Source organism: Cydia amplana, chromosome 12, assembly GCF_948474715.1.
Source record: "Cydia amplana chromosome 12, ilCydAmpl1.1, whole genome shotgun sequence".
Classification (NCBI taxonomy): domain Eukaryota; kingdom Metazoa; phylum Arthropoda; class Insecta; order Lepidoptera; family Tortricidae; genus Cydia; species Cydia amplana.
Genome location: NC_086080.1, coordinates 11,106,414 through 11,121,860, shown reverse-complemented (window position 1 = coordinate 11,121,860; position 15,447 = coordinate 11,106,414). Strand labels below are relative to the sequence as shown.

General features: G+C 35.0%; 1 protein-coding gene across 6 annotated transcripts in view; it reads left to right on the top strand.

The window, feature by feature from the left end:
- Positions 1-1,000: 1,000 nt before the first annotated feature.
- LOC134652962 (kazrin) overlaps positions 1,001-15,447 on the top strand; it is a 115,954-nt gene continuing 101,507 nt past the window's right edge. For 4 of the 6 annotated variants that reach the window (XM_063508207.1, XM_063508208.1, XM_063508206.1 and 1 more), the window contains exon 1: positions 1,001-1,205. The gene's annotated coding sequence lies outside the window, so the exon portion shown is untranslated. The remainder of the gene's footprint in view (positions 1,206-15,447) is intronic. The other 2 variants (XM_063508212.1, XM_063508211.1) reach the window with 1 other exon arrangement.

The window sequence follows — 15,447 nt, the reverse complement described above, 5'->3', positions numbered from 1 at the left end:
TGTGTCTTTTCACTTACGTAGATACACCTATGTATTCGAACTTTAAGATACGTCAAATACTAGAGATTGAAACGATATGGATTGGATATGTCAGTGTCAAATAAGTGTCAAAAGTGACGTTTCTTCAAACAAACGCGTCACTTTTGACACTTGTTTGACACTGACATATCCAATCCATATCGTTTCAATCTCTAGTATATAACGTATCTTAAAGTTCGAATATGGCCGTTATTAGCATCATGCATTTGTCACAATTCCTATTAAATTTAAAAAGAAAATCATGGACTCATGTTTACTACCATCGCTCACGTACGCCGCGCAAACCTGGAAATTTACCAAAAATATTAAAAACAAAATAATTACATGCCAAAGAAGTATGGAAAGAAGTATGACAAATATTAGAAAAATCCAGAAAATTAAGCACAGCATTATTAGATCCAAAACTAACGTGATAGACGCGCTCAAATACGCAAAAAAACAAAAATGGAGATGGGCAGGACATGTCGCCAGGATGAAGTCCAATAGATGGGCAAAACAAGTAACGACATGGCCAGGACCACCAGGAAAGCGTAACAGCGGCAAACCATACACGCGATGGTCAGACGAGATAGTAAAGGTTGCAGGGACAAACTGGATACAAAAAGCACAGGATAGATCCGACTGGCTTACTCTGGAGGAGGCCTTTACCTGAGAAGGGGTTCTTGCTAAATTCACCTATACTAGTAAAAAAAAAACAACAATATGTACATAAGTGACCAAACATTACTAAAAACTGACTATTAGAAAATTAAATAAATTGTATTGTAGATTTTTTATGTTTGACATTGTAATATGCAAGAAATAAAAGGCTTTTATATTTTTATTTTTTATTTTATTTTTATTATTTTATTTATTTGTCACAATGACGACATCATGTTTCATCTGCATATCGTACATGCTCTACGCCCCGCGATCCGCGTCCGCGTCGTCAGTAGACCCGCCAGTCTCGTCGCTCGCGCGCGCCGCTACGACCGCCTACGACCGCCTACGACCGCTACGCCGCGTAGCCACTTCCGACTACGCCGCTACAAAGCCTATAAAAATACAATGAACTTCATTGTGACTGTGTACATATAGAATACGATTTCATTTTGTGTGTGTACTTTTGTGTATATAAAAGAAACGTGGACCTGGTGATTGATATTGCAGCCGCAAGCGTATACAAGGTGGGTGAATATTGAATAAGGAGATATGAATAGCTATTGAGACCTCGGATGCGAGTGCCTAATGTCAAGGACAAGGATATTGATCAAACTGATGAACAAGAGTCTTGTCATATTGTAACATATGTTTTTTGTTTTGATTTATGAAAAACAGTGATATAACTTTCGCGTGAAACCAGTGGAGCTCTAAATTTTCTTGAGACCGTTAAAAGTAATGCGGTACAAAAGGATAGATGTACAAAATGGGGTTGCGAATTATTTATAAGGAGTAAGGACGGGTGCTGTCTTGCGTTACGAGCTTGATGGATTTAAAATGGCTTCTACAGAAATTACTTTATAAATTATGATGAAATAGTTACTTTCGATGCCATTAGGCGATTAATGTTATTCAATCGGTCATAAATAATTCATGAAAGTTGTATGTAAATGACTGATGGTATGTGTTATGGTGATAAATAATGATTAAGTTGAAGTTTTGCCCCAAGAAAAAAAAAATCTTCCTCGAGAAACCTCTACAATTATTTTAGCTTCGTTTGTATAGTAAATAACTTTACTGAAAAAAGACAAGTAATGTACACATCATCATGTTCTTACTTATTATTTAGTTATATAAGAATCATTGCATTATATTTCATACATTGTGTTTATTTACATAGGTATGTCTACTGCTAGATAAAACATTGATTACTAAACAAAGGAATCGTTTGTTAGAGTCGGTAGCTCGGTAGGTCGCCATTTGCGGGTACAAATCGCATAGGTAAAGAATTTTAGTAATATCGTAATTATGACTAAGTAAGTTAGTCTCTAATTGTGTTATCGAATTTAGTAATGAGATTGATAAAATATTAAAAGATACCTATCGATTATACTAAATAGGCACAGGCTTTGTGTTGCTTTGTTTCAACCGTACCTGCCTATAACTATATGTTTTTTAGTGTTTTAACTATAAAAGTGCTGTGAGATGTAAACATGTTGCAATATTTAAAACGTGCCACGTATTTGATCAACATGTTTGTTACTGTCCTTTAGTATTCTGGTAAGTATATTCAATCTTGTTCTTTTTAAATGTACCACTTAAATAACAACTTCCTTTCTTTACCTAGTTGAAAAGATATTCCATGTAGAGATTGTACTGTATTTTATTCATATTTTCCATTAACAATACTTTGTCTGAGAATTACTTAAGGCAATAAGTCCGTCATTTGTACTTGTTTTTACTCTGCAATAAAGTTTTAAATAAGTAAATAAATGATAAACTAGATACTCGAAGTTAAAAAGGCCATAATGGATAAATAGATGTAATGCTAGGTAATAAGTTTCTCTTTATTTTAATGCGCGAGCGGTTTCTGGTAACCGATAAACGCCTGAATCAAAGCTTAAATGATTTCCCAATAATCATTACCGCAGCTGCTAATTGATTTCCATGGGTATCAATATCATTATTTTCATTATGTGAGATTAATTGAGGTTTTGCCTACAGTATTATTGGCCAAATTACACATTTGTGTGATTTTAGATAAAGTTATCATCTTCCTCGCGTTGTCCCGGCATTTTGCCACGGCTCATGGGAGCCTGGGGTCCGCTTGGCAACTAATCCCAGTAATTGGCGTGGGTAGTTTTTACGAAAGCTGATTTTAGATAAAGTATTAAGGATATATTCATAGTTTCGTGTTATAAAGACAAGCTAAGAGGCTAATTGGAACTTACATTTTGATATAATAATCATGTCATTTTGTTATAATTGGCCTGAGCCTCTCGCTCGTGCCATTACATGAACGATTAAGTACGAACGAAACGCACGTGCAAATAATAAAAAAATCATATTCAGATTCTTTATACCTAATTATAAACTTAAAGTAAAGTTTACACGTTCATATATTTTGATATCGGACAAAACGACATTTATTTTGATATCGGAATGTAAGTCCAAATTGGCCCCGTTGTCTTCTTGTCTGTATAACAAGGCCTGTCGAATAACAATTAATAGTTAAATAGTTACAGGATGTCATACTGAATAGCGAAACACTCCTCGTAACAAAGGCATTGAAGACACATTATTCACTTATATTATGAATTGTATAATGTTATGCAACATAATAGGGCCCCTGACAGTGAAGGTATTTATTGGCTGTATATTATTGTAGTATGCATAAGGTTAAGACTGCCTTTTAGTAAGACAGACATCGACCTCACTTGTTTCAAAATATACAGTTTGGTTTGAAAGTTATATGACGGTTTTGACATTTGGTGACATTGGGATGTTTGTAGAATTGCCAATTTTGTTTTTTAATTATTTGCTTTGTTTTTATGTGTTTTGGGGCTAATTTTAAATCTCAAATAAGTCAAAGATTGATAACAGAATCACGTCAGGGGGCCGATTTTTTAATGTCGATCGCTCAATTTCGTCACTCGAAAATCGGTGGAAAAACGGTGAAATACAAATTTTTGAAATACTAGTGAGAGAACTTTGGGTTTTCAATTCTATTAGTAGGATTTATATGCATAGTATAAATACCGTGAACGAAATACACGAAATCGAGAGGCCGAAATTCAAAAATCGGCCCTCAGGTCAGTGTATAGAGTGTAATCTTATTTGTAGGTAAATATCAGACTCTGAAGGTAAGAAATGTAAAAATATATAATATACCCCCAGTGAGATTAATTTGCATATGTTTGTTTAGCAAGCTTCATTAGCTCACTATTTCATTAGGGCAGCGAATATAAGTTGGGCAAATTATAAATAAAAACTTAAACCTCTTAAATATCGCTTTTTTTTTACTTTTAAAATTAAAATTGATATTCCGTCCATAAGCTATCACTGGGTATTCGAACTTGCGACCTCAGATAATAAGCGTCTACAGCGTGTATTAGATTAAAACTCTTAAACCAACAATACTGCTTTAAAACCGCCAGATAAATCCGTCACATCGTAGCTTAATTCCTTTAACCCCAATTTACAACCGCGCAAAGTAAAAGAAAGCAATTAGAAATGTGTGAGGGTGATCTATGTGCCGTGGTTGCAAAATGTGGGTAATTGCTGTAGCGAATGTTGTAAAATAAAACCCTTGCGAGCTCTGCTCGTTGTTACCTACTAGAGGAGAGGAAGTACTTAGTTACGCTCTCAGTTCTCACGTTAGTTGCATTTTCTGGGTCAGTGAAAAAATAAATCTGTAAAAAAAAGATTTCGAAGACACACGATGTCTGTCTATACTAAAAGGCAGTCTTAAGCGGTAGCCAGACAGAACATTTAACTTCTATGACGATTTGTGGCGCTTAATTTGTCTTTGATTTAATATTATTATTTTTGAAGTGATAACTTCTTTAGCGGCGCTGGACACTTTTTGAGGTGGGGGAAAAAATGATAAACTCGAGACAGCGTAAGGCGATCACGTGACCGTAAGGGGCGTAAGGCGATCACGTGACCGTAAGCCCCGTAAGGTGGCCACTCATAATTTAAATGGCATTGAAATCAATAAAGAAAAACTCAATGTTATTTGACATTTATGTTGCGGACTCCTTTTCAAGACTCTTTACCTATGTTCAAATAATTTGACGTTGTCATGGCAGTATGTAAATAAACATGTCAATGAAAAAGTGTGATCTTATTTGAGAATGATAATAATATATAATAAATAAATATAATACCTCCGCTAAACGTATGTATCGTGTTACCGGGCGTCGGTAACATAGTGAGGTGAGTTTTCACTTGTATCGGCACACCCGGAGTGCAACCGTTGTTGCTTGTTTTTCTTTTTAACTGTGTATCTGTATTTTACTTTTTATTTTCTCTCGCTGACCCATTTGGACGCTAACCCAGTATAGTTAGAGTAAACTACACGTAAGAAAGGTGATTAAACGCGGCTCCTGCGGGCTGCGAATGAATGCGTCGTTAGGCTGAGTGCACACTAGGGCGGCCTACTGCCCTCGTAACGGCACAATGTTCCTATTCGTGTTATAGTTACAGATTCTGGGCTATTTGTTAGCATAACTCGTTTCGCACAGGTGGGGTGTATTGGTACCTACCTCAGGTACATGCGAAAAGGTATACAAAGTTTATTTTTCTAAAAAACATTTTACTGAACAACTATTACCTACATACATATAGGTACCATTGAATTCTTGGTAATGAAATGAGTGAATCAACAGCGTTATATACCAAGTTATTATAATTCCACTAGCCGCGATATTATCATCCAGCGGGGCAATGCGGCCAGCCTTCTGGGTACCCTACCGAGCGACCACGACCTAGGCGAAATTATTTATTTATAAGTTTTTATTTTTTAAGTGTTATTAAGTTTTTCATTAATAAAGATTTTTATCATCTTATCATCTTTTGTTGAAAGATTATTTGTGTACCGAGTTTAAATCCAACAGATGCAATTAGAAATAATCTTTAATATTTAGCCCACTTTCAAATTAGATACCTAATCCCTTTTTTCTTAAAACGTTTATCCTAAAAAAAATACCTACGCTATTTGAAGTGCATTTCTTCTTATAAACGATTATTTTCGGAACGGTTTTCTCTGAGATGGTTTATTGCGATGAGAAATAGCCACTTAAAGTACCTACCTATGCTTTGTGGATGATAAATCTGTGAGTCCCTCAACAAGCCTGATGAAAGTCTGTCGGTATTTATAATAATTGTCAAAATAATACTTCGTTAGTATAAATAAAAATCAATTTAAGACTAGTTTTTATTTATTTAGGTTTCAAGTCAGATAGAATACTCTTTTTTGGCACAGCTCAGTAAAAAATAACAAAAGAAAATAACAATTGATTAAATGTAGAGGCAGACAACAGGCGGTCTTATCGCTAAAGAGCGATCTCTTCCCGATAGTTTACCTATATAGTCCATTTTCTTCATATATCTGTGTAATAACTAAACAGATTGTAGGTTGTTTACACATAATATTAACGCACTTATTGCCAATACTTTATAAGAACAATAATGGGACTACCACATGTACGTGAATTAAGTATGTATGCACTTTTTTAATATAAAATATACAAAACACTGTAGTACATAATCCACATACGACATTGACTTTTCCTAACCAAATATATTATAAGAGGAACGATATTATCATATATGGGACCGGGAATCCGACATCAAACATCACCCATGCGCGAAGCGCAAATAAATATTAGGTAGGAGATTGAATTTCATTCCCACCCTTTCACTATGAGTGGCATGATAAAACTGGGCAAAATAACACAATAAACGTTTTATTCTCATATTTGTTTAGCCATCATAGCCGAATACCTCGTGGATGTTAGCTGGGTTTAGCACCCTATAACTCAAAGGAAGGTGGGTCGTAAAACTAGCTTGTTAAGACTACTATATGGACTCGTATGATTACGTCCGCCTGGTAGTTACGTGAAGAAGGAAAGTTTGTTAGAGGCACCCTTAAACTGTCGAGGAAAACGAAAATAAATAATTAACATTAATTAAAAATTGTACCATTTATGACAATTATGACCATAATAGAGACCCAAGAGGCTATTTGAATTAATTGTCAAATTGTGACATGGCTTCCGCACTGGCATATAACTCCCTTGCAACTATTTTAAATGTAACAGAAATAAGTAGGCATATGGTAGCCACGTCGTGATCGGTTACCGTATGACCAGTTACGCTATTTGTAACTAAACAAATTACGAATTCCTATAGCAATGTCACATACAAACTGAAATAGATAATACACTAAAGAAATAGTGAACAAGTCCACCGGTGGGCGATGCGGGAATCGAACCCGCGTCTTCAGCTTATGCCACCTCGTAATATAATATTTTTTATATAGTAGTGTGACTACATAAAACACACAAATCAAAAAATATTTCATACAATACTTTCATTTGTTCCCTAGTTGAATGTTACCTATACTTATCATAAATCGTTAATTTAAACACTACGAAGTCAGAAAAATATCACCCGTCCTGTAGCTTTACACAGTCTGTTGTGTGGGATAGTAATGCATTACCATATCCAATGACTTGAATTTATCTTTCCCTTGCATTCGAGGGTGCGCCGAGGACGGCAAATAAAGGGGCCACCCCACCCCGGGTGCGTCTAAGCGTGTCATGCCTCTCAACCGTGTTTCACTTGCCATTGAATCGCACAACTTTGGCAGAGATTCGATGGTCACGACTCCTAGCTAATGTGGCCTAAATATTAAACACTTTATATCTTTGTTGGCGCTAGGGAATGTTCATGCAACGGATTCACAAACTTAAGTTGGTTAATTTAGATAATTATTACACTCATAAGCAATCACAAGAGATGCGAGAGGATACAACATGAGGATTATCTTTTGTCATCCGTGTCGACACAAGTAAAGAATTGTTCTGTGCCCCATTGTGACCGTAAGATTACAATCTACCCCTATTTCTAAATACACACGCTAACTTACACTCGACGATGACGAAGCACGTTAAAGTGTAGTAACTTTTTATCATGTCGACTGGTACGATTCATTCCGAGAAATCCTTTTCCCATTTAGGTGAAATAGATTCAAAGCAATATCTGCCAACCTCGACAGCATAGGTATGACAGTGTGAAACGGCCTTTAAGTGACTTGGTTTTTCTCTTTTACGCTTCGCAGACTAGAAAGAAGATTTAGGGCAGGGTGAAGAGCTTGAATCGAGTGACACTTAGTTGAGTGCACTTGAGTGCGTTTGAAGATGCATTGAATACGTGTTTTTGTGACATTCTGCTGCATTAAGAACCATGTTAGTTTTATATATGTAGATGTTTGAAATGTTTAACGGCCTCCTAGACTACCTACGAAGCAGGAAGTCCCGGGTTCGAATCCTGGTAAGGCCATTTATTTGTGTGTTTATCGCAGATATTTGTTCCTGAGTTGTGGATGTTTTCTATTTACACATATACATATCGTCGTCGAGTACCCACTTCGCCCAGACAAGCCTTACTGTACGACCAGATTGATTTGTGTAAGATGATCCTATAGTATTTATAGTAGATAGTAGTAAATCAATTTGTTTTACAAAATAATTGACGTTTCTCTGAAACAAACTTTTACGTAATATTTTCTAATAATGGAGTCTTTTGTATAATAGGGCCCATAATAAAGCTCATTTTTCATAGCCGTAAGATTATTACAAAAAAATATTTTAGGTTTTGATCGCATAACCTTATTCAAGATTAAAGAAAGGTGCTGGGCTTATTAGCATGAATTATACTACTTTTTATTCTTTTGACTTTTAAATGTGAATTTATTTATGTTCAAAGTTAATTGTGATTTAAAATAATGTGTGACTGAATTTTTATTTAAATTGAAACGTGTGAAGATTTAGAAATTGGTTAAAACAATGTCCTCTAGTTTTTATTGTCTTTTTAATTTCCCAAAAAATATAGGTACCACTAAAGGTAATATAATAAAGCAAAGTTTGATAATCTTAAATATGCATCATTTATTTGTAATAATAACAATATTACCTTTTACAGAGACATTGACGATATTCATGATGTCTCACATGTTGGCTCTGGTGAACAGCATAGAATAGAAATTGTTTAAATCTACTACAATGAAAATTGTAATGCTATGGTATTCCTCTAAAACTCCCGTCGTGCAAACTCGGCTCAATACCCTTTATCTCTGTATGAAACATTTTCCGCGGATTATATTCGAAATTCGACGTCAAAGTTACTTAAAATATTTTCAAGATAAATTTTCGACATTACTTTCGCGCTAAGTGCCGCCATGCTGGCATTTGAATGGAAATTGAAAAAGTTTTATCCCTCGTTGGGTAAAACACGTGATTTAAAGGAATTTAAGATTTATTCGATATACAGTGGTCGCACCTAGGGGACTGCTAACGCGTTTGAAACTCAGGTTGAGTCGGATTTGGTAGAGTAGGTACGAACAACGGTACCAAGTTCTATGAATTAATAAATGGAACATCACTGGAACAAGAGGCAGGAGCAATCATTGAAGTTCACTGGGGGGTTAAGAAATAAAGGAAGTTCAGCTCACTTCGTAATTCAAATAGAGCTAACAATAAAAAGTTAATCGGCAAGAACAGCTAAGAAGTAGACACCCGAACCGATGTTAATCTAATATACACTCTGCGATATACTAGCAACGTGCAAAACCTAATATTTGGTCTTGATCCTGCTTCTCCTTTTCATACTTGTATTCTAGTATTACCGAACCGAGTCTTCTTATATTTGACAATAAAGTTGGTCAACAATTGATCAGAATGTTACATGACTAACAAATATTTCGATTAACAAAACATGAAATGGACCTCTAGTTGACCGTGAAATCTTGGTTTGTTCGGTTCGGCTCGATAATACCTAATTTACAAGTACAGTCTATGTTATATTACAAATGTCACTCACTAGCCAAAACAAATAAAAGCCATCATCAACCATCAACATGTTTTAACAGAGTAATTTAATTTAGTGTGAAAAGTCGATTGTAAATATTTAATAACGAAAGCCAGTCAATATTCGTTCACCTATTTATTTTAGACTCCTATATGAGTCGTAGTTAATGAGTTAACATTTAAACGGGCTTCAGCCCGTGGTAACCCATAACTTTGAAATCGTGCAGACATGAATATATGTAATGTTTGATCAGTGCAGTCACTAATAGCATATGCAATTAACATTAGTATCCGTATTTGTTAATTAATAACAAGCATGCCTACGGCTGGTCATATGCATTTACTAATTAGGTATGACATATTATAAAGGTTTTGTACTACGAAATATAGGCGTAATTTTTTGTCGCATTTTAGTCAAAAGCAAATATTTTACAAAAATTATTTATCTGATTGCATATAAATCGAATCCGCAATACCTACTCCATTTAAAATAACATAAAAGTTAAAAGCATTTTATGAATAATTATTTATGTGACATTTTTCTCTTTACTGAAATTGTGTTATTAATTGCATTTAGGTATATCAAACTGAAAACACAATACAAATATACTTAACACTCAAATCTCAACGCACTCCAATTTTAAATATTTATTTACACATTTATTCCCATTTCTCGTTATTCGGTATAGCCGGGTTGCACTGCCGCCCGCCGCACAACAGGTAGGCGCTACAATCGATATATCCGGCCACCCCCGGGGAGGCCCGACAGATGGAGGAAAGGTTAGAAGTGACACTTAGAAACGGCACTACTATTCTCATTTCCGAAAATATATTAGAGGTTACCCTCGCGGCTTTATTTCAGCCATCAACCCTTTAGGACAATGTTCAAACATGGGTATGGTTACTGTTACGGAGGTAGGATTTCTTTTGTACACAAAAACATATTTTTTTTGACAATTTGACTTCAAGTTATTTTATACTACCTTGGAAAGTGGTACATAATCATAATCATACTCATTTATTCGTCGCAATCAATTTACATTTTCATAGAGGTATCTTATTTTCTTTAAACAATCCAAAATCGACAATCCTAAAGACATTAGAGTAATTAATATCTGACGTAATTGACCGTCGTCTCATAAAACATTCACATTTTAATCGCCCAGCAGCTAAATCAGTTTTCAGGGGAAGGGATTATCCATTCAGAATTTGTTCAAGCGCCGTGGAAAAATACACCTCTGCACTCTGCAAGGGTTCATAACTCGTACGGACGAGGGTAACATTTACTTATCGACGCGAAAAGGTCCCATAATACATTATACTGCCTTCGGCTCTGTTTTTAATGTAAAAAGCAAACTTTTTCGCTCTCAGACGGCACGTAACTTGAATTTTCTAGGATGTTTTTTTAATCAAAATTTAAGAGTATTTTTCTATGCAAGAGTGATAAATGAATCTTAATGAATACAGAACTAAAAGTTTTCAAAGTTGGTTATCTAATTTCAGTTTGAGCAGCTACTTACTTTTCCAGTAATATGAACAAATATTTTAGCATTCCCGAGAGGGATCTTAATGCCAGCTGAAAAGAGCGACGTAATGAGTGCAATGCTAACCTCAACTACAGGGCGGACACGCCATACATTAAAAATGATTTGCGTATTTAAGTATGTGTGCGCGGCACGTCTGTACACGCGTCATTGAGTTTCTGACGGAATCCTGACGGAATCTCAGTAGAGCGACTTACGCACACATTCATGTCGCGGCCTGTCGCGGGCGAGGTAATCCGAATCGGGGCGGGGCGGTGCGTGTCCGTTCTGTATGATAATACTATTACTTATTCTGTGCCCCAACGATCGTTCTCCAAACTTTACACATGACTTCATCTGTAATGATAATGGAGAAAGTACGAAGTGATATTATCAATTTCATCGCAGAAGCGATTAGAAACAATTTAGAATGATGCTCGAATATTTCAGTTAATTGGCGTTCCTAATTAGACGATACGCTTCGGCGGATTTGTCAAATACCTACCTTATTACAAGGAGGTCACGATTTTATTTGATTAAAGTATTTATATTGGACAGGTATGCGAACCCGGACGGTTAATTAGGCAATTTTGGATTACAAAGGGGATTCTGCACCTATTCAATCCTCGCCGGATTGTTGCTGTAATAAATGGGGAAGAAAATTGAAAGATGATTTACTGTTACTGCTTTAAAGACGTTTTATATTTCCTTTGAAGCTCGGTATACGCAAATAATACGTTTAATTAAGGGTCCATGGATACTAAGGTAACTAATAAATACTTTGCTAAATTAAGCTCATCAAATTTTGACATAAAATCATGAAAGTTACACGTATTGATTAACAGTTTTGTATTGGTACAAGGTTATCGGGAACAATCAAAAATAAAATATTATACACCTAATTACCAGTAGGTAGTAGGTATTCTAAGGCAATATTGATTTAGAATGTTACACAGCAATTCAAGTTAAACAGTCGTGTCACATTTCTTAGACACTGACAGGCGAAGCCTTGTATTTACGAAACGAAGCTCCTCATTCCAAGTTGAATTCGTCTTGTTTTATGATTGTTTTATATCTCTTTCAAAACATAAATGTGTCGTTCAACGCATAAACATTACGGAATTACCAACAATCACGCAGGATAGGGAGCCACTTAGAATTCGATTTTTAGTTTTTTTAAGTTTTTAACATTTTCTCCCTTTGTTGATGGCTTCTTTACAACCCATGTGCAATTTTTCATACTTGATATACCTAAATATAATCTGAAGTCTCATTGTCTGATCAAATAATAGAAGATTTGTAGTGTTGCTTTAGAATAAATAGACTTTCTATGAATCATTATAGGCTAGGTATTTAACATAGGTACCTAAGGTACCCATTTCTGGTAGACAAATAAAAACAAAAGCATACTGACACTTGTACTGATTGTCGTTTTTCGGGTGTAAAAAATGATGGCAAAGCCGGTGTAACATTGAGTCATTAGAGCAGGGAGGATGGTGAGAAAATCGGGCCGGGTCCCGCGTCGGCCTAGTGATTAACGGCCATTTCACATGGCACAGGTGGTATCATATGCTAATGGAATTATTTTATGACAACAAAGCTTTTTATTGATGCTGAGATTATATACCTGCCAGATAATGAATAATAATACTATTTGGTATACATATTATTAAGTACCTATGGATTTGTTATTAACTCAGAACAGGATTGTCGCTAAAATTGGTCGGTCGCTGTCCCATCAATAAATCCGATTATAAGATAAAATATTTCTTTGTACCACAGTCCAGTAAATAAAGAAGATCGACAATCTTCAACAGACACACAGACAAATACAAAAACCACATAAAATTTTCGCATTTATACTATACTTACCTAATATTTTATAAATAGTTCCAGGGACAAACAATACATAATACCTATGCCAATTGTCAATATTATAAATATATATAAATAAACACATTACATATAAATATATGTAAAATATTATAGTAATACTTATTTGAAAAAATGCCAGGAGGAAAGTGTGCAAATCGGACGAAGACTGCGTGGGGCGATTTGGTTTAATGGCCGTTTCGTTTGGCACAGGTGAAATCATATGCCAATGGGATGTTTTAGGACAAAATGTTATTTATTAATGGCGAGATAATATGACGATAATATTCCTGCCAAATACATAAAAGGCTTAACGAATATAGATATTATGGCGAATGTGTTGGGCACCCTTTTTTAGGCTCTATGCCATCAAATAATTTTACTTTTATAATACATGTCATCCTTAAGTTATTCAGGTTGAGTTAATAAGGTAATTTCCAGACCTTTGTGTCTTCTATTGAATATTAAAACGTAACGAAACGTTGAAAGTCCGAAACATCAGTTTAACGAAATGCCACAACTATCGTTTACTTTTCATCCCCAGGCTATTCAATTTCAATACGATCAAAAAACTCAAGGAGTTCAAACGTAGTGTTTCCGAAACAATCCCGCGAAAGTTGCAACAACACAAAGGGTGAGTCTGGGTGTTGAGAGCAATATTATGTAGTGCCGGGCCGGCGGGGCGCCAATCGATACGCACCCCTGTTCCGCGGCCTAATGCGCCCCTGACACCGGGACACACGGCTAAACATGTCTTTTGTGGTTTTAAATGATTGTTTATGGGTTAATCAACTTTTATTAACCTTTTGGACGCCAATGACCTATATATCCGCACCGTAGGTTCAACGCCAAAGACCGATTAATTGGTCACAGACCACAGAGCAACATAGACCTACGAGCTACGTGCATATGCATGAAGTTCAATTTCAGTTTTGACACTTCGGTGGCGTCAGCGTGACAGCTTTTGTGTTTGACACGGCGTCGAAAAGGTTAAACGGTAGTGGCTATGAGGTCGATTTTGCTTTACGTTTAAAAGGTATTATTTTAATGAGTGATGTAAAGATAGATTTTAATAATATTAAACCATTTTAAGTGATTAATTACAGTATCTTCGTTTTGTTAGTGCATTAATTAGAATTTTAAAAGTGGTTCAAGTGTCTTATTTAAGGATGAGTAGTCTTCTCAACCCCAGTCTAATCTCGTATAACATTAGAAAAAACTAAGTATGTATAAGCTATCTAGTATCCTAAGATTATGGCATGGAAAAGTAATAACATTTAACTATTTGAGGAACTGTTCATTCCGTTGCCCGCCTGCAGTACTAAGCCAATTCAAGTTCACCTGGGTATCGTATTGCAATTAAACATTATTCATCATTATCATCTTGTAGCAGTGATATCGCTCACTTTATCATAATGGGGCCAAAATGAGGTTAGCACCATAGGTACTAATAATGTGATAACCTGAATCGGCGAAGCTTGATGAAAATCGTACAATTATTGCATAAACTACAGAACAGTGTGTCGTGAGACACAATCATCGCGGAGTTAGCCATGCAGGTTCCATTGAACGAAACAAACAACCCACTCTAACCAATATTGTGTACGCTGTAGCATTCAATACAGCTTATTCACTCTCATAACTAAAACATTTGGTGCTACTTGTTCGTATTATATGACTTATCGTTACCATGATATTTAAAATTAAGTAGTGTATGCAGGCTGCGTTAATGCTTCTATAGTATCAGTTGCAGAAAATAGTAGTTATTTATTTATCAATTTCAATACCAACTGAGATCATTGTTCTTACTATCAAACAACTGAAATTTTATTGTATAATACTCCCTATTTTTAACTTGTATTTGTACTATTAATTTGTTAGTACAAATAAAACTTAAACATGTATATACCTATATGATCTGTGCCTAGGGTTAATACAACCGTACAACATAAAATTTCATATTCGTGTAATAATTAAGGCTAAGTACCTATATTAATTTAAATTGAAAAGAAATGAAATGAAATAAAAATAAACTTTAATAATAATGACTTTAAGAATAAAACAAAAACATAAAATAAAACACCAACAAAAATCTAATCGAACGAACGCTTACTATAAGTGCATTTTATAAACACCCTTTAATATAACTTCTAAAACTAAACGAATAGATGAACAAAAGTAAATTGTCATTCAATAGAACTTGCTAACTATGTAAACAAAAGTTACTAGTAAATTGACATTCAGTGTCAATTTTAATATGGCGGTTTTTTTACATAGTTAGCAAGTTCTATTGAATGATACTTTAGATTAGAGGTCTATATTTGAATCAATTGAACATAACATGAAGTTTCATTTTGAAAAGTTTATATTTTAAACATTTCACATTAATAGAATATAATATTACCTTACTTTAATATTTTTTTAAAGCACAAAAGGAAGTTAACGTGTTCCTATTTCCGTTCCTTGATAATTCTTCCGTTTCCATTTGATACTGTAAGTGC